The 19,438-nt window shown below is 46.4% G+C and overlaps 1 protein-coding gene across 5 annotated transcripts in view; it reads left to right on the top strand.

The window, feature by feature from the left end:
- Positions 1 to 19,438, top strand: part of RHBDL3 (rhomboid like 3) — a 71,059-nt gene that overhangs the window by 4,072 nt on the left and 47,549 nt on the right. The gene's annotated exons all lie outside the window — the stretch shown is intronic.

Here is a 19,438-nt window from a genome sequence, read left to right as displayed (position 1 = left end):
TCTTTGAGGCAGGCAAACTAGGACCTGTAAAACCAGCACTGCAGTCTTTGAAATGGCTTCCCAGCTGCTGAACTGACTCCTGTGGGGTTACATCCTCTAGGGGAGGACCTGCTGCTTTAACCTTGTGCAGAATTAGCAAAGTATCTGCTTCTGTATCAAAGGCTATGGTCATATCAGGTAAATGCCTTGGGTTGGATCTGTAGCTGGCTGAAATCAGCACAGCTCTGTAGAGCTCTGAGTTATAGCTGCTGAGAATTTGGGTTGTGGATTCTAGTTTGTAAATTATGCTTTTAGCTGCTTTAACTGACATGTTTGCTTTGTGGTACTCCTTCCATCTGCCAGGTTGAAACGTGAAGCAGCTATAAACTGAAGGATTTTTCTAGGGTTGACTTGCTTCTAAACTGCAGCACTCTTGATGTCATAAACTTTTGTGCTGTTGTGTGTGCGTGTAAATGTCACCTTCTGTAAGGGAGCTTACTCTGATGCTGGCATTGTACCGGCAATACTAAAGTTCGGATGGGATTTTGTCCCCGCTTTATGAGGCGATAATCTTGCTTCTGCAACTGGCTGAACTGCAAAGCCAAAAGCTGTGGTGCAGTCTCCGCAAAAGGATGTCCTTGGTACCCTGGGGGTCCTGTTATCATTCAGCCAATAACTGGACTGCCTCTCCTGATGAATGCTCATTTATACCTGGTTAGCCGTGACCGACTGCTAATCCACGTGTCTGGACTGCAGTATGGCTGCTGTTGTACAGTCAAGGAAGTTGGCAGTTGGGAATTAGATTCCTATAATTGTTGATCACACCTACATTATGTGGTGTGTTTGAATTTGCTGGGGCTTGTAGGGTATGCTGCCACTCAAAAAGTGGATACAAGATAAATTGCTTGTGGTCTGGGCTGAATGTTTGCTTCAGCCACTTTGAATTCTCCCCCGTCTCAAACATTGGCCTTAATTTGGAGTCTGATTCTACAAGCATCCTTTGAAGTCATTGAGTCCTTGTGGGATGGGGCTCTTGGCTGGTAGCTCCCTCAGGCTGAAAGAGAGGAATCTGTAATTTCCCACTGGACTTGCTTGAATAGTAGATAGGGTTTTTTCCCTTCTCTTTTTCTTTTTAAGGGAGGGGAGAGTTTGACTGTTGGATTTACAGAACATTATCCCAGTGACAAGGGAATGGGCTGTAAAGGCAGACCTTCAGTAATTAGCTATGTTTCAATTAGGGCTGCAGCTGAAATTTAAGCCTTGTCTGTAAGGCTTTATTGTCAAAGAGAATGCAACCTGCGACAACTAGTCATAAGTCCTGAATAAATCAATAACGTCCTTGTTGCCTGTGGGCAAAGCCAAGGAGCTGACGTCTTCCTTGAGTGTTATATCAGCAATCCAATGCAATTAGCCCTGCAGTGAATTGCAAGATGCTGTTTGTCATGGAACAAGGTTGCTATTCCCAGCAGCTCTGTGCTGGTAGGAGAGGGGAGTGTTTTGTTTAGCCCTGATTGGCATCCACATGAAACATGAGGACAGTCTTAATAACTAGAGAAAGCCTGTGTGTTGAAACTCGAACAGTTGCAGCTCTTCCTGGGAGATATGACCCGGCCTTATGTGTGCTTAGAGTGGAAATGGGTGGCCAAAGATTCACGTGGCCTGTGCATTTATGACTCATGGGCTGGGACTGAAGTTTGATAACCACCCTCTCAGCTGAGACACGTGGGCTTCTGCGTTCACCACCTCACAGGAGAGCAAGAGAAGGCTCTGGAGAAAGCGTTAGAGCAGTTGGGAATTCACAGGCTGGGAGTCTGCAACTCTCTTGTTTCTGGGGTGATGGAGTATGACAGCAAACAGTGCAAGGAAGGGGTCAGCACATCCCCCCCTTGCCTTTGAGTGAGGAAAAAATTATTATTAATGCTTTTTTTTTTTTCCTGTGGGGAGATACTTTTAAAAATACTTTTGTTTAGGTTTACTGACAAAAAAGCAGGTCTCTATTTAGCCATACAAAATTAGAGGGTTTGGGGTTTTTTATGGCCCCTCCCCCATTTAATCTTAAATTAAAAATTCAAAACTTCTTGATGAAAATTGCTGCTCAGCCATAAAGCAGTGCTTTTTGCTTATTTAATTTGGGGGAGGGGAGTGGCTGACAACGCTTCCTGGATGAATTTTTTGTTTGTTTTGATTCAGCTCTAATCTGTCACACTGGGAACTGTCAGTGACTGAAGCCAATATCTCCAGCCACTTGCAGATTGCTTCTTTTTAAGAAGTAAAAGAACTTAAATTTGGCAAAAAGGCAGATCCAGAACGGCTTCCTAGGCTTTGAGGTTCAAAGAAGCCCCTCCCAGTGCAAAATCCTGACTACACTGAACTGAAATTCCTCCTGCATTTAGTGGGGTCAGCACTTCACCCAGGAGTTTGGGAGCAGGCAGACACGCGGCTTTTCAGTGCTGCAGCCAGGCAGTTGCAGTACAGCTGCTGCTTCATACTGTGCTTACGAGATGCGTTTTTTATTATGAGGCCATGGCCCTCGGGCAGCTCTAACTCACTTTTATATGGGAACTTTTATAGGGATTCATACATTTATTTATTGTGCTCATAAACACCCTCCACCCCCACACACACATTAGCTCTGCATCTGCTGCCTTCTGCAGAGCCTGCACCGTTGCTGAGCACTCCACGCTGTCTCTGTGTGGAATCCAATCTCTGAGCAGAGCAAGGCATTGCCTCTCACCATCCCTCTGCAATCACTTGGGGTTTTCTTCATTTGTTCTTCACTGGCCAAAAACCCGTTTGTTTTTTTTTTTTTTTTTTTTTTTTTTTGTTCTGGTAAAGTTAAAAATGCGACAATCCCAGGAGCAGGTCCTGACAGTTTCACACTTCTCTGTGCTAATAAGGTCCCTTGTTAATTGCCTTGGATGCAGAACATCTCGCTGTCCTTGTTGAAGCCAAGTTGTCTGGTGGTTAGAGGTGAGTCTGCAGATGAGTCTCCTGAGGGGCTGTTCCTGCTTTGCTGTGCCCTTTCTAGGGCCTTGGGTGCCCTTCTTTGCCTCCATGTCCCCAGTGCCCCTGCTTTAGAGATGACTGCAGCTAATCGGTATTATCTAGCCCTTGGCTGTGCTGGGTGAAAGGGGCTATCTGGGAGGATGATGTTCGTTATTAGGACAGACGTGCCTTCTGAAGGTGGCTTTTAGCCTTGTTAGATGCCAAGAGCTTGTATCACCTTCTCTGTTTCTGCATCCCCATGGCTGCTGAGATTTCAAGGGTGAATTAACATTATCAGCCCTCATCTCGGAGTTCTCACTTCTTCTCACCCGTACTCTGGTTTGTAGTCATGACAACAAACTTGTTTTAAATAGACACACACAAAACTCTCCAAAAAGACCCTCCTCACTGGCTCAGCACCTTGATCCTTTTGCTTGTCAATCCAGGCTGTGTTTTTGTTGCAGCTGCTTTAGAAACTCTGGATTCCTTCCTGAGAGTTGTACGTGGGTGTGATGGCAACAGATGAACAGAGTTTATGGGGAATGCAGAGAGATGCCAAGTTACCCAGTCTGTGTGGGCAGCTAATGGAAAACTTGAGCTCAGAAACAAGCTGTAGAGATATCCTGGACCAGACGTACACTTGCCGGGAAGAGTTCAGTTGCTGACACTACCAGCAGTGGGTGCAGCTGAACCTGCTCTGCCATGGTCTCATAAAACATTAAAATATGCTTGAAAATATGCTGACTTGGCAGCCTTCTTAAATCCAGGGCTGGTTCCTGCACGATTGAAACTGCAAAGCAATCCATAAAATGAGGCCAGCTATGACCATGGCTGGTGGCAACCGAGAAAGGGAATTATTTTGAACTCAATGATCTTTTATGTTAACTGTGTCCCTTTTCTCTGGATAGCCTTTAACACAGGCAGGACCAGCTATTTCCCACACTGTAAAAGAAATTCCAGTTTGTTTACTGGGGCACTGTTGAGCTAAACATCACACTTCACTTTGAAACGTTTCCCCGACTATTGTTGCTGGCTTTCCCCTGCTGGCTGTGGCGGGAGGACCTGCCAGGCAGGTCTGTCTGAGCTCTAGGCAGTGGATTGTGCCTGGAGATTTTACCACTTTCTCTGACAAATTGATTGTGTCTTACCACTGGTTTGTGTGGGTCACTGGGAGCAGGAGGAGCAGAAATTGCAAGATGAGGAATAGGAAATGATGGCAGTGAGAGCAGCAGTATAGGCAGGGGCGTTGAGCACAGGGTTGTATGCGACACTCGAGTCCTTGCCTGAATTTTGGACTATCGCTGCCTTTTTAGATTAGTGTTTGTGGGGGCATACGTCTGCATTTAAATGGAGTAGTGCTGCAAAGAGGAGGTTGTAGGAACTGGAATTAGGAAATAGTCATAGACTTGTTACCTCATCTCCTAACGTGAACTGGAGAATCAGAGGTGCTGGTGGGAAGACTGTCCATGGTGATAACAGATTAGCATCCAGGCCTTAAAACTGGGGCCTGCCTTGTCTGCTATATTAGATGCTTCTGTGAGCGTGACAAGAAATTTGCCCCCTTCTCCCCCTCCACCAAGCTGTGCATTGTAAAGGGGAAAGATACTTTAAAAGCTACAAGGATCTCTTGGCAATGCACAGGGGGGGTTCTGCATCTGCCCCACGCCTTGAAGTCTAATCTCATTTACAGTTGTCAGCGTGGGCTGCTGGAGGAGATGAAAGGCAGAGGACAAGGAGGGAGAATAGATTAGTCTTGAGCAGAGGGCACTGGGAGTGCACCTGCCTCTGCCCCGCTACCTTGAGGAGGGGCGGCAGTAGCAGCTGGGCATGTGTCATCTGCTGCTCTTTGAGGCGCCCAGCCATGGAGCACACGATTAATGACTCAAGGGGCTGGGCTTTTGTGAGCCATAAAGCCCTGGGATTTAGGCAGGGGTCTCAGGCCTTTTTTTCTGAGCAGCACCATCACTTTACATTTCTCAAGTGGCATTTTGGTCACAGGGAGCTGCTGTCTGTGGCCACAATGCTTCCCTTTCTCCTCCCTCCCCAAACTGGGCTGACCTTTGTCATGCAGCATTAACCCTTTGACTCCTCCACTTTGGGTTATGGGGTCGGGGAAAAAAAGAGAGTCCCTTCAAATTCATTGCCCTGTGGACAAACTTGAAGGGAAGAATGGACTGGTAAGAGAGGATCTGTTTTTGCTGAAGGAGATTGGTTTGCTGATGCTGTCTGGATTATCAACCCCTCCCTGCCTTCTGCCAGAGGCTCTTTTGAATACAGCAGCCCCCAGGAAAGAGAGGAGGGGAATTTATCCTTCCTTCAGTCAAGGAGGGAAACTGAGGCATTGAGCAGCAAATAGATGTCTGAGAGACTATTCCCTCTGCAAGAGGCCTTGTCTTTTACCCTGCCTGAATTAGCCTGTGTCTGTCCTCAGTGTTGTTACAGTGGATGGCAATCTCCCAGCACTTCAAGGCTTATAACCAGATTTGGCTTTTAGCCAAATACCCTGGAGTGATGGCTCAGCATGAAAAAGCTACCTGGAGGTCATTAATGATCTTCCTGCCTCTTGCAGGATGAACAGCAAAAATTCCCCAAGTTCTGCCTTAATCTTCTAATACCTCTGTACACTGAACACCAGCCAGCCTCTAAGCCGGACGCGGGTCTCTGGGATTGTCTGTACTTACACCTTCCCTGCAGCATGAAAGGTTTGTGATCAGCCACCGCATTTCCCCTTTCCCTGTCTCTTTGGATACTCCTCTCTCCAATCCCACCAGCCTGTACACAGACTGTTGGTTTTGCCTAGTGCAAAAAGTTGGGAGTAAAAGCCATCAATATGAACCAGACAGCAGCAGTGTAGCAAACACAGCACTATTAAGCTTGTACTTGTAGAAGTAGGCATCTCCTGAAATGTTTCAAGGAGTCAAAACAAACACACCGAAAAGCACATGGAGGCTGAGTCAGTCTTACACAGCTCGTGAGTTACTGGCAGCTTGATGTCTCTAGATTTGTAAAAGCCTCAAGAGGCTTCCTACTCATTACACATTTGTGTACCTTCCACATCTGAGCTGCCTGGAAACCTGCACGTTAGAGCACAGTGTCCAAGAGGGATGGCAAGCTGCATTCAGACTCTTGTATCTCTCTGCTGCCTCCTGATCCCAGCTGCAGTGAGAGACTTTGGTAGTGTACGCTCTGCCATTTCAGCTGAATGTGCGGGATGGTTTTTAGGCACATAGGTCCTTGCTAATGCATTGTTCTCAAATCCCGTCTTGCACATAGAAAATCACTGAAGCAATAAGTACATTTAAGCCTGCATGTTTAAAAAGAAAGGGGGGGGGGGGAAGCCAAACATAGAATGGATTGATTCTGTTCTGCAAATCAGCTGGTGCATTGTGCTCTCTGGCTGTGTGCTCTGTCATGACGGAGAAGGGAAGAGATCATCCTGTCTCCAGAGGAACAAACCAGCAGCTGAGCGAGTAGAAACAGTTTGGAGGTGCTTTTCTACACCATCATCACTTATGCCTGCAACATTTACAGGGCTTTTAAAGTTACTCTCTACCATACCTGGAAAGCAAGTGTTTCTCCTCTGCGGTAGGAAGTATGATGTTCCCGTTGCCTTCCGGTATTTGCAGTCAGTGCAAAAATTAAATGCAGCAGTGGGAGTGTTTGAGTTTCACAGCAGCCAAGGAAGCTGTGATCTCTTCCTGCCCCCTCACTAGGTATTGTACCATGTGTTGGTCTGAAATCAGCTTGGTACCAACACACCATGAGATAGAGTTGATGGGGTGCAGGCGATGGGCTGTTTTCCTGCACCGTTGTACATACAGGTTGCTGAAGAAAGCTGATCTCTCAATGCTCCAAATTTGTATGTCATTCAAACCTTGCAGTGTTTGCCTGTTCAAGCTGTAGCACTTGGGACAGTCACTTCTTTCCCTCTCCTCTCCTAATCTCCTGACTGGTTGTATCCCCCCTGATTCAGCTACTAGTGGTGACACTGGGGATATTCTGTCACTAGAGACAATATCTCTTGGTGAGATGTGTAGTGAAAGTCCTGAATGTTTGTGATCACACCTGTCCTGATACTTGTTTTTGAGACCAGTCATGATTTTCTCTGCCCTGGATGGATTCCAGCTGGCTAGTTGTACTTCTCTGACAGTAATTTCAGCTGGAAAAGTTGGCTTTTGCTTTCTGTTGTATGGGGCAAAGATAATCCAAAGAACTCCATGAGATCTGACATCCAACTCATTGTAAGCCTGTAAAGTGGTTTTTTTTTTGGATGCTGTGTTGGAGTAGAGGAGCCTGGAGATTGATTTCTGCCTTGGACTGTCCCTGTGTTATGTTGGGTGTCTTGTGCAAGGGCTGCTGTTGCGCTCATCAGCTGCTCTGGGACCAACGCAAAACTTCCCAGTAGGAACTTCTCTTCCTTCTTTAGAAAGCAGAAACCAGTACAGAATTGTAGATTCTCTGGAAGTGACCTGAATTAGCAGTGACTAATTATCAGTGGCTGTAGTGTGGAGTTGTTCTGTGTGCCAGGGAATCATGAAGAGAATGCACAGAAGTCTCACTTGGACCTTGAATTCCTTCAACTCTAAAACTAAAACCCCGGCACTAAGAAGACACAGAGAATGTATGTATTTTTAGTATATGTTCCTGTTGCTTAGCAACAGCTGTCTGCAGTGACCCTGTGTTGCTGGTGAGAAGAGTAACGATGTATGAAACTGATGTTAAACAAGCAAGATCAATCTTACCCCTAGGAACTGTTCTTCATGTTCTTTGATACTTGACATACTCTGTAAGAAGCGTATACTCTGGAGTTTCCTGAGGAAAAAATAAATGAGGCTGTTGGAGGCAAAGCTCTTTGTGACTACCATCAAACCTCTGGTCTCATGCACTTCTTCAGGCCAGTGTTCCCTGAGGAAGCATTGCTCTGCCTCTGTGATCCTTCACTATTAGGTACCAGTGATGATGGAGACCCTGCTTTGTGTAGCATACTTGTGATGTATGATTGTAGTGGAAGTGCTTCTTGATGACAGCCTGGAGCCAGTGACATGTAGCCATGCTTACCTCTTGGCAGAGAAAGGATCAATATAATAAAAGGTAAAAAATTGAAAGTTTCACAAAAACTACTGGAGGACTTGATCCTGTGCGCTCTGACTTGGTATAGCAAAGCACTTGAAAACAAGTGTGACAGTTGTCCTGGACCCATTGTAGGTCTAACATCAACTGTATGTTTTGCTGGGGCTGGTACCAGAACGGTGTATGCCCTAAGGGATTTGGAGAGCAAAGTAGGTTTTTAGTTTTGCCCCTTGGCTCTGAAACAGAGCCCGATGCTTGTTTCCCTCCGCTGGCTTCCTGCCACTCCTCTCACGTTTTTTTACCCTCACGGTGAGAAATAATGGGAAGTGAGCCTTGAGTATCTTTCCTTACTGCAGGCAGTGGTCTCCATGGAAGGATGTTGCTTTTTAGCCTTGTTGTTTGCACTGGGGAGGAAAATGAAAGTGTTTATTGTGGTTCCTTCTTCCATTTGAACTGTTGCCTCTTCCCTCAGCTACTCCCTCTTGGTTGCTAACAGAGGAGCTGCTTTTGCACGCAGTCTTGTTATCACTGGATTTATGTCTCTGGGTTGTTCTCCTCCCCATCAGCAGGGCAGGCACAAACATTTTTCCTTCATATGTTCTCTGACAGTAGTATTTGGGTTTTGGAGAAATGTTTATTTTGCATTGATTGATGCATTTAGGCAGCCCTTTGGGGGAGACTGCTGTGAAAAGCATGGGAGATGGTCCTGCTGCTGCTGTCTTCGGTCTCTGAGCTCTGCCTGGAGACCATGGCTGGAGGAATAACTTCCTTCCAACCTAAATACAGGATCTGAAGAATCTTTATAGAGCTGCATGTTTGCTTTATCACACTGGGACTTGCCAGCCCTGGGAACTGTTTTGGGATGTCTTGCGCCTGTGTGTGTGTGTGCAGGATTGCTCTTGTGCCTTCAGCATGTTAAATATTCTGGTGTTGTCTCCTCTAGAGCTCTATAAACTAGAGTGTATCTTGGCTTTTTTTAGAGGATTCTCCAGTGTTGGGCATCCCCAACGGAAGTTTTTGCTCTTGCAGTGCTTTTCAGTCAGTCTGTATCCCAGAGGCTGTAGTGTGCTGGCTTGCTTGTGTGCTCTTCACCTGATGGGAGCCTCCTGCCTGCAGTCACTGCCTTCTACTGCATTTGGAGAGGCCAAAGTCATGTCTTTTTATGAAGGAGTGCAATGGCCAGTTTATCTACCTGTCAGGAGTGACAGGAAACAGCTTTTGTGGTGGAGAGAGCAGCAGCATAGCTTCATAGTTATATGTGAGAACTGAAGCTGGCTGGGGTGTAAACGCTGCACAGTCCCCTTCAACAAGACAGGTGCATTGGGTGACATCTCTCAGGGTGGTGATAGCCAAAATGTCTCCCAAAGAATTGTCATATGTGTCTGAAACAGCATCTTCCAGCCTTATTCCCTCTGTTGCCCCTGAGCTGAGAGCTACCATTGCTACATTGATTTATGGGATCTTTTAGGGTTGGTACTGGTGTCCAAGAGCTGGGGCAGAAAGTCATTTGCTAGCTGATGATTTATGGCCCTAGTAAACAGTCCTGAAAAGTGCAGTGAGAATTTTCTGGACCTTATGCAGTTCCAGCTGACTGGAAGCTCCAGGCTGTTATTTGACCATGTGGAGTAATAAAACTGTGAAAACTAATTAACTTTTGGGCCTACTGCAAAACAAACTAGTTCATGCAAAAAATTACTCCACACTTGCAAGCAACAGTGACTTTATGCTTATAAGCCTGCATTTAATAACCAAGCATGCAGTACGATGCGTGAAGTATGTTCCTTTTGCTGACTTCTAAGGCCAAACAGAATATAACAAGCTCTACTGATCACTGAGGATCTGAATACCAGCTTGCGATAATGTTCTCTTTCATCCTAATTAATTATGTAGCTGATGTGTGGGTGGAGGTTTGACACAAAGCTGCATTGGATGGTTTCTTGTAGTCTAAACCAGCCTGAATTATGCACACCCAACCCAAGCCAAAGATGCTCTCTGCAGTGTGAGTGCTGTACTCTTTCTGAGGTCATTCTCTGCTCACTGTTTCCTGTGAGGTATAGCTGAATGAGCTCTTTCCAGCGGGAGCGCCAAGGTGTTTTTCTGATGTTAGCAGGCAAACAGTCAGCCCTGCTCAGGACCTGCCTCCTGTGATGAGGATGGTCTGTGTGTGCCAGTTGTGATGGTGACATCAGAGAAGGGATGTTTCTGAGGGCCTTGGTATTGTGTTCCTTGCCAATGATGAGACACTTATCAACACTGTATAGATGATCCAGCTGCTGTCATCCTACACCGATTTCAAGGGAGGGAATGATTGGCTGTTCTTCCCACTTAATCAGATTACTAAAGTAACTCTCCTCCTGTCCCATTGCTCCTGCATTACTCAGCAGCCCTTACTGCTGAGACTGGATGTCTAATTGCCTGTATGTTAGTGTCAAAGCTGTGCCTGCTGATTCCTGTTCTCCTTTGCTAGGGTCTATCAATTGATCTGGTGGCAGAGCTTTGTGTAGAGCCTTTCTTCACTGGGACATATGGTGCAGCTTTACTGTTCTTTTCTGATCAATAACTCATCACCCCAAAGAGCAGAGCTGGCCCTTTTGCAGAACATAGGGTGCTCTGGAGTAAGCTGTGCAGTTGTTTGCTATGTTTGAGTTGCACAGGCTTGAGCTGCAGTTCCTCAGAAAGCTGCAGCCAGTGCATGGCCTGTCCTCTTCCCCTGTTGAGGAGGGAGGGGAGGAAGGTTGAATATTGTACCAGGTCCCTTTGCTGCCCCACTACACGGCTGTGGAATGTGGGAACCTGATCTGGAGCTACCTGCTGTGGGGGGAAGGTTGTGTGCTGGCCAGGTCTGTGCCCACACCTGGGTCACACAGACAGAGCGTCTCATATCTTGGTAAGATGCTTGTGATTGCTGATACAGGAGCAGGTATTCGGAATCTGAAAGAGAAACCATCTTAAAGGCAGGAAAACTGATGGGATGAGATTTAAAAATAAAAATTTTTTTTTTTAAAGTTTTCCCCCCTCTCTTTCTGAGGGATGCACTTGAATTGTTGTCGTATTCAGTACCAGCGTACCGGCTAGCATGGGTCTATCTCAAGGTTTCTTTTTCTTTGCTAAGCTAAGTATTATTTAGAGCTATTATTTGACCTAAAATAAGTGTGTGCATACTCGCTGCTATAGAATTCTGCTTTTTCACGCATCAAGTCAAGTCCCTGTGGATTTTCACCTCCCTCCCAGACCTGGCAGACAGGAAAAAGGGAGCTATTTTTAATCTGAAATGTTCTGTGTTTCAAGTCCAGAGTATAAAATGTAGTTTTTCTCCTGACAAGTTTCATGGCTGATTGCTATAAAACTCCTTGCCTTTAAGGGAGGGATAAAACTTCCTACAGGAAGGGCAAAAGTTCTGATTTTTGGGGCTATGGAACTTAGTTCCTTTGAGAAACTGGAAAACAGTGGCAATTGCTGTCCTTGGATTGAAGAATTTACCAAGAAGGAGGAACAATTTAACAGAGGAGTCTAGCAAAGTCCAGTGTAGTAGAGTGGTATCAAGAGACCTGGTTCCCCTCCAGGAGAGGAGATGATGGCCACTGGATTAGGAATCATTTGCCTAAAACAACATTTCTGGGCACCAAAGAGATCAGCATCACTGGCAGAATGGTGTTTACACACCTTTCATCATCTTCTTGCTGTCACTACAGTTCTATCATCCCACTGGAGTCACTGCTCTGTCTGTCCTCTTTGAAAGGCTGGCATGTATTGTCCAAGAGAGAAGATTAATTTCTGGTCCAAGTGTTCTCCCTGCCCAGAAGAAACAGGTGTAGAAAAAGTTTCTTCCTCTCCCCCTGTATGGGCTTTTCTGTGCCTCAGCCCAGTCTGATGGGCCAAAGGGGAGGTCACTTTCCAGAGCAGGTCCCTCCTTCTGTGCTGACTGTCCTGCACCCAGGGGGGTGTGATGATGAGGACAGCAAGTTGTTACCACCAAGGTGCAGGCACTTGTCTAAGCAATAAGGGCTGAGACCGCTGGCTTCTTTTTGCCCTAGAGGGAGGAGGAAGAAGAGACGCAGAGCAGATCTGACCGTACAGGCAGGCAGTTTGCAAGGTAGCTTTAGGTCAGGACTTCAGGCTAGGCAGTAGGCTGGATGCCTTGGGTGTGACAGGAGCAACGTTCCCTAGTCAGCACTGAACCCTGCTGCGTCTGTCCCTCCGGCACTGGTGGAGCTGCTTCAGTGCAAGCCCCAGCTCAGCTTTCTTCTGGCTCCCACTGCTGAAGGGGCTATTTGTGACGGTCCAAGTGGTCCGTCCTCTGTGCTGGTGGTCCCTTGAGCTGGGACAGCCCTCACCTACCTTGCTGGTCAGCACAGAGTTGCAGCTAATGAAACTCAAGAGGAGCTCACTGCAGTTGTGTGAGCAGAATTTTTCCTTGCTGAGTAAATGCCCATCCTGGTTATCAACTTGGCAGCACCCTGCAGACGTAGCCTTGGTCTTTGCTGTAAGGACTGTGTAACGCAGCCTGTCGGTCACAGCATCCTGGCACCTGATAAGGCTTCATAGGACAGCCAAGCTCTGAGCCCAGCAGACCACCCACAGTACTGCCCTGCAGTGTGCTCCTCTCTTTTCTGTGCGATACAGCAGGGGAGCAGCACTCATCTCCTGGGGCTAGCTAGATCGTTGGTGTTTCTGCCTGGCCTTCGTCTCACTGGTGTTGCTCACCAGATATGTCACTAAGCAGCGGCAGAGAGAGACCCAATGTCTCAGATCTGATTAACCTCTACAACTTAATCCTGTGTCTTAATTGGATTGGCTGCAGGGGGTGGCTTTGCTGTTCCTGTTTTTTCTTAAACAGGTACTTATCACTGTGGCATCTGATGCAAGCAACAAGTTAGAGTAGTAAGACCTGTGAATAAACAAGTGGTGTTTGCTTCTTCCCCACTGCTCAGCTAGCAGCTCCTGCCCTTCCTTTCTGCAAAATTACTGTAGCTGATGGCTGTGAGACGGGTCTGAGTAAGCCCTGCAGTTGGATCTCTTGTGAGGTGTGGGTCTTGCCTTACAGCCTGGATGCCAGACCAAGAACCCCTGATTGCTAACTGCAGTTCTGTCACTTTTGGGAAGGTTTTCTGGTAACACTCAGTAAATGTTCAAAGCAGTATTAACTTTCCATGTCCCGTTTCTTTCATATTTTCTCTGAGCTTTTTAGTTTCCTTCAGGGTCTGATTCTTCTGCACCTTAGTGTTTTTGCTTGTATCACTGCAGTGACTGTGGGCTGTAGGAATTGGCCTTATTCAGCACTGCAATAGCCCTTCCTCTTCAAGGACTTCAAAGCTTGTTCTTCAGTACCAGTTCATTTAGTTTTGCAGGTGGGAACACAGAATAGAGAGATCAGTGATCATATCCTGTTACAATAGGGGACAGGCTGCTACAGACCTAAAAAAGGAATGGAATCCATTTGATTGTGGGATTGCCCCTCATTCCTCAAGCTGCTGTCTACCTGTGTGGTGCCCAGTTGAGAAAAAGGAGAACCAATTTACAGGAGACATTCCCCCATGTCCATCCTTCTGCCTGCAGCACCCAGTTACCTCTTCAACAAGCTTAAAATAGAAGCCTTTCTCCTTGCCATAGCTGTAATTGGCCCTGGATTGGGCACTGGAGAGGGTCATTCACCTCCCTGGGATGACAGAAAGGGTACATGCTGCTGAGAAGTTCTCTCTTACATCTGTTTCTAGATAGCTGTGCTCAAAAAGAGTGAATTGTAGGTGTGATATCAGAGCATAGCTCTGTTCCAGGAGGAATAATAGATGTGCCAGCACCACTCTAGCTGTTACAAGATCAAAAGTGCTGTTACATTAGAGCTGGTAATACTGCCTGGCTTGGCAAAAGGGCTGAGAAATTGTTCCAGGGTTTTAATGTATGTTCAGAAAAACTGTCTTCCATAGCGAGGATCAGGCGTTTGAATTTAGTCCATGTACAATAGCATGGGTTTTAGTGACTTGGTGAAAATCTAACTCCAAGGAATTCCCTCTTTGCACAGGGCTTGAATGTGATTCAGTTGTGAACACTGCGTGTATCACAGTTAGTCTCTAAGTAGAGGGTTTGGTGCTTCATTGCATCTGGGCTGCCTTTATGGGGTGTGTGGTTGTCAGGCATGGACTCTGCTGCCGCTCGTAAAGAAAATGTGATCATTAAGTTGAATTACAATGGACATTAGTTTCCTTTTTCAGATTTAATGTATTCATGTATTTCATGTCCACTGGCCCCTCAGCAGCTTGCAGGCTGGATATGTAAATTGGTAGCTGCAGAGGATGACTGATCCATTAATAGGTGGAATTTGATGCTCATAAAAATGAATGCATTTAATATTGCATGGCAATGGTTTGCTTGAATTTTTAAGTTGCCTGAGGATCTCTTACTTGGAATTCTGTGGCTCAGGCTATATTTGTTACAAAAGCAATACAAATGGAGAGGCCCTGTGGTTTCAGAGGGTTGGCTATTCTTTTGTCTGTGAGTATCACTTACACTTTTTCTGTATCAAATGTTATTCCAAGGAAGCTGTGAAAATGTGAAATGCAATGATATCTGAAAACAAAGCATTGCATTCCAAATTCACTGTGTACACAGAAATATCTGTCTTTGGAGATCTGTTCAGATACTATTTTTCAGGAAAAGCCAAGTTTTAGTAGATAATTTTTCATTATTAGGCTTTCATGGAGGGATGTAGAGGACTAGCAGGATTTAGTGGGTCATTAAAATAAGTACAGATCTGCTACTGTGGGGTTTTAAACACAAGATGAAATCCTGGCCCCTCTGAAGGGGCCTCATTTGCTTCCTTTGGGCCCCATGCTAATTTCATTACTGATTTCAGAAGGGTAAGGACTTCCCCTGATCTTAATTTTACAATGTTTCTTTAAGTGTGCAAAGATAGAAATATTCAATTCCTTTTGCCGAGAGTTTTATTAAAGGAAGCTTGCATGACATGCACCCCTTCCATGGTAGAGTGTTTGTGTGATAAATTTCCTTTTTCAAGCACATGAGGTTGTGATGATCCCTCAGATACTGAGAGGCTGCACTCTGAAAACATTGGTGCTTCTTGCTTTTCCCTTTAGCACTGTGAGACTTCAGCTCTTTATCACTTATGCAAGCCTGGGCTGAAGGGGCAGTAGCAAATATGCAGGGAGAATATTGTGATACGCGCCATAAAGTTGTGCCAAGGAGAAAGGAATATCCAGGCGCAAATGATCTTTTTCCCTGAGGCTTCTATGGTTTATTTTATTTCTTTCTAAGGTGAAGTGCTGGATCCAAGCCTTGCTAACAGCCAGCATATTTCATGTCAGGGACAAAACTCTTTGCTAGTGTCTTCCTTGGCCACAGCCTCTCTAAATGCTGGTGATCTCAACGCAGCAGAGTTTGGCTGTGGAAAGTCTATTGTTACTGTAATAATGTATAGCTCTGTGGGTACTGCATCCATCTCTGACTGATCTGTTCTCATAAGAATGTATGCCAGGGTTAGACTGAACAGCGTCCCCATTTTGCAGCCTGAGGAAATGACCGTGGTTTGGTATGTTTCTGAGAAGGCAATCGAAAGAACTAGATTTGCTGGGTGGGCAGCAGGAATAGAACCAGGGTGAAGTACCAGTGTGGGGCGGCTGGGGGTGTGGGTGGCACCTTCATGATGCTTCTTCCCCACACTGTGGTGTTTGGAAAAAAAGAAAATAAAATCCCTTAGAGGCAAGTAGGGGTGCTTGGTTATGATGTCTTGCCTCTGAAGCTAGCTAGTTGTGATTGCAGGGATTTGCAGTCTGCTATGGGTTGGTATAAGCTCATCTTCAAGTTGTAAAAAAGCTGCTGTGGTTGCTTGACGGACATCAGGCAAGTATGCAGGCAGACCCCAGCCGCTTTTCTTCTGGAGGCTTGGTCTCTCAAAGAGTCAGTGCCCAGGGTTCTTGGGAGTCTTATCTCAAGTTAGTGAATTCAGTGGCAGCTGAAGGTATTTGGCATCTTTAGGTATCAGTCACTCTTTGGAGCTGTGGAAGGCACCATTGCACTGTGGGTGCTTCGGCCAGGCCGCTCGAACCACCAGCTCCTTGTCAGAGAGCTCTGGCCTCCTTTGCTTGGGCTGGGCTGCAGCACACAGCTCCACGCAGCAGCCAGCTCGTGTTGCTCAAAGGTGAGGGAATGGTAAGATGTGTAGGACTGAAAAAGATCTCAAGAAATTTCCCCCCTTCTCCATCAGCCCCCCACCACAGATCAAAGTTATCTAGACTGTCCCTTTTCCTTGGTGTAGGAGGGAGTATTACTTTCACCTTGTCTGAGACCAGGTCTGCAAGGCCTGGGAAGATAAGAGTGAATGGAGAAGCTGTTCACCATGACCTGCTTCTTATGGTGGCACCGGCTGGCAATTTCTGAAATAATTTTTACTTTAGCTGCCTCCAAACTCTGTAGAGGTGAGAACTGGAGCAAGCAACATTGGTCAATTAAAATGGCCATATAATTTTCATGGCCGTAATAAAGACTAATGTAAAGTAAAGTTAATTATTTTATGCAATAAGACAGGAATTAATCTCCCCTGGGGAAGTACGACAGACTGGATTGCTTATTTGCTACAATAAGCAGTTATCTATGTGGTAAGATTTCCTAGCATAGGAATGCTAAGGGAAGAGTGTGCTCTGTGTTGAAGACGGCCGTGGACTGGCTTGCTTTCTAGCTGTGTTCCCTCCCCTGGTTGACAGGTGAAGAGGCTGATGACCAGCTTCCAGTTAACACAGTTATTTTGCTAGCTTACATGGTAACTGTGCTGGAGATCCTGCTATTGCCTGAGTAATCTCATTTCTGAAGAGGGATTCTGCTGAAATCTTTGTCCGTGGAATGAGCTGAGTCAAAACGCTAGTTTCCCCTCCATGCTGGGGAAATACCTGGACTCAGGGTGCAAATCCTCAAACCAGCAGGAGGTTTGTGCCTATCCTACACGAGACAGAAATACTGCGGAGCCCAAAGCAGCTTCACAGCTGGGCCACAGCTACTGCCTTTCTAGTGAGAACAAGCACCGTGACCGACTCTGTCACTGGCTTACGTCTGTCTCTGGGGGTGCAATAGACTTGCCGTCCCACGTATGCTTATGTGTAGTACTTTACTGCAGGGCTGAGCAAGGCTAAAAATCTTGCCTGTGTATCTCTTGTCCAGCTCCTCCAAGTTGCTCAGCGTGATGAGCAGAGCCTGGTTATATCTGTTATCCATTTGTCCCTTCCTCCCTAATCTTCGCTATCGTTAATTGTTAGCATCTGGCTTGAAAGATTGCCTCTTAGCACGGTGCTGATGGGATCTTTCCACAGAGGATTAAGGCTGGAGTGGATTGACAGGAGACAGTATCCTTGCTGTGGGAAGTTTGCCAGTTGTGTGCAGGCTCAGTGCTGCTGCTCTTCCAGTTATTCCAGTTCATGTCAGGACATAGGCAAGAGTCAGTTGCAGCTCCATGTCCCCTCACCAGGGCCAGCTGGCCAGATGTGGCCTGGTGCACTGTGTTCTGGGTTTGGGAGAGGCCTCCTGCACCCAGCTGGTACATGCGGCCTTTGTCAAGGTTTTCAGTCTCTTTACATCAGCTGCACCATCCCATGGAGGTGATTTCATACCTGGCTCATCAGGTGGTTTCCACTGTGTGATCGCAGTGCTTTAATCAAGGATGCGGATAACGATAACAGCATTGTGGGGGGTGCTGGCAGTAGGAGTTGAGATGTCATTTCTTACTGTATCATGCTCCCTAGGTGGCTAATGTGTCTGTAAATCACACAAGTGCTTTCCCGTAGCTTTGCTTTCTGTTACTGCCTCAGCTGCCAGGATTTCATGGGATACGGATCTTAGCTTTTGGCAAAAGCATGGCCTCCCTTCCTTGTAAAGGTACTTAGTATGTATTTCCAGTGCCCTGAAGCATAGCTGAGGGCCCTGCTAAGCTCACTGAATCCACGCCCTGAGAGATCATATTTCTTTTTGCTTTATTTGGTTTGCTTTCCTGTGGAGTCTGTATTTTTTCCTGTACGTGCATGGGGAGCAGGGAAGAATCCCTTGGCATTTCAGAAGGTAGGAGTTTCCCCTTACCTTGTCAGTCTCCTGATCTCCTAACGAATCCTTGGAGACCCTTGTTGCTCTTTCCCAAAGGTGATAGGTGTCTTGCAGTAACCAGAGCGTATCTGTTACCTTGCAAGGACAATCCGCGGCCTGGAGCCACATTTACTCCTTGCTGCCAGTAGCACAGGTGATGACTCTCTTTTTCCATAGTTAGGGCAGACTGGCAGAAACTTTCTGTGCTTTGAAGCTATCATACTGGGGAGGGTTTCCATGTGTGTTGATGCTGTCTACAGCTACAGCTGTTGCAAAAAACGTCTTCTCCTTCCTCTCAGTCTAAAGGAAAACTTTTATGTCTAATCCATCTCAGACTTTAAATCTCAAAGGTAGCCAAGTAAAACCAGCAGAGTTCACACCAAAGGGCTCAATTTTGTGGGCTTCTTGGAGGGAATGTTAAAAGATGTTCACAAGGTTTAGAAGCATTGTTGGATTTATTTTTTGTTTTGTTTTGGTTTTTTTTGTATGAAAATCCCACTGGCTGGTGTTCCCATGTCAGTTTAAGCCATTGAAGATAACATATCTTTTCTTTCATTAAAACTATTTTTATCCTGGCTTGTGGGACTCTGCAAGTAGAAATTAAAACACTGCTTGGTATTTCCTTGCCCATCCTATCTGTTCTTCATCCCCAAATCCTTTCAGCTCTCCCCAGCTCTCCCCCCTTCCCTCCCCAGCTTCCCTTGAAGGGCTGGGAAAGCCAGCGCTGGTGCATTATGTTGCCTGTCTGATTGTTGTGGGGTTGTGTTTGTGCGGGGAAGGTCATGAGACAAAAAGACCACCAGGCAGGGGTGGGCGGGGGGTGTTCAGTCCCTCTCCATTCAGTCCTTGTGGCAATGGGTGGGAAGAGTCTTGTTTGCATGACAGGATTTCAGGGGGCGATTGCTTTTTGTTTAGGTTTCTTCCAGGGCTGCTGCATGGGCCCTGGAGGGCTACAACAAAAGTAGAGCATATATATGAGATTCATGGGGCTGAAGCGTGCTGAGATAACCAAGCGGCAAAGCTGTCAGTGCAGGAGTGACTGAGCCAGAGCCAGCCACTGTGTGCTTGCAGCCCGGAGACTGTCAGCAATTGCTCTGGGTGAGGTGTTTGTGCTATATCCAGTCTTGGCTCTGGTGGGAGCTCTTCTTGGGTGTCTGAATCCTGTGGGCTGGATGAATGCTGTGGAAGTCAAATGATGAATGCTGTGAAGTGGAATGAAGGTTGTAATGTGGGGGGACAGCTCCACGGACTTGCCACAGTGGCTATACTTCCCTGAATATTTTTGAGACTTCCAGCCAGTGAGTTATTTGCAGCATCTGCCTCCTTC

The sequence above is a fragment of the Nipponia nippon genome, unplaced genomic scaffold (genome assembly GCF_047370975.1).
Source record: "Nipponia nippon isolate SJK-2023a ecotype South Korea unplaced genomic scaffold, ASM4737097v1 scaffold_14, whole genome shotgun sequence".
NCBI lineage: Eukaryota > Metazoa > Chordata > Aves > Pelecaniformes > Threskiornithidae > Nipponia > Nipponia nippon.
The sequence above is the reverse complement of the archived record's forward strand: the minus strand, read 5'-3'. Positions and strand labels throughout refer to the sequence as shown.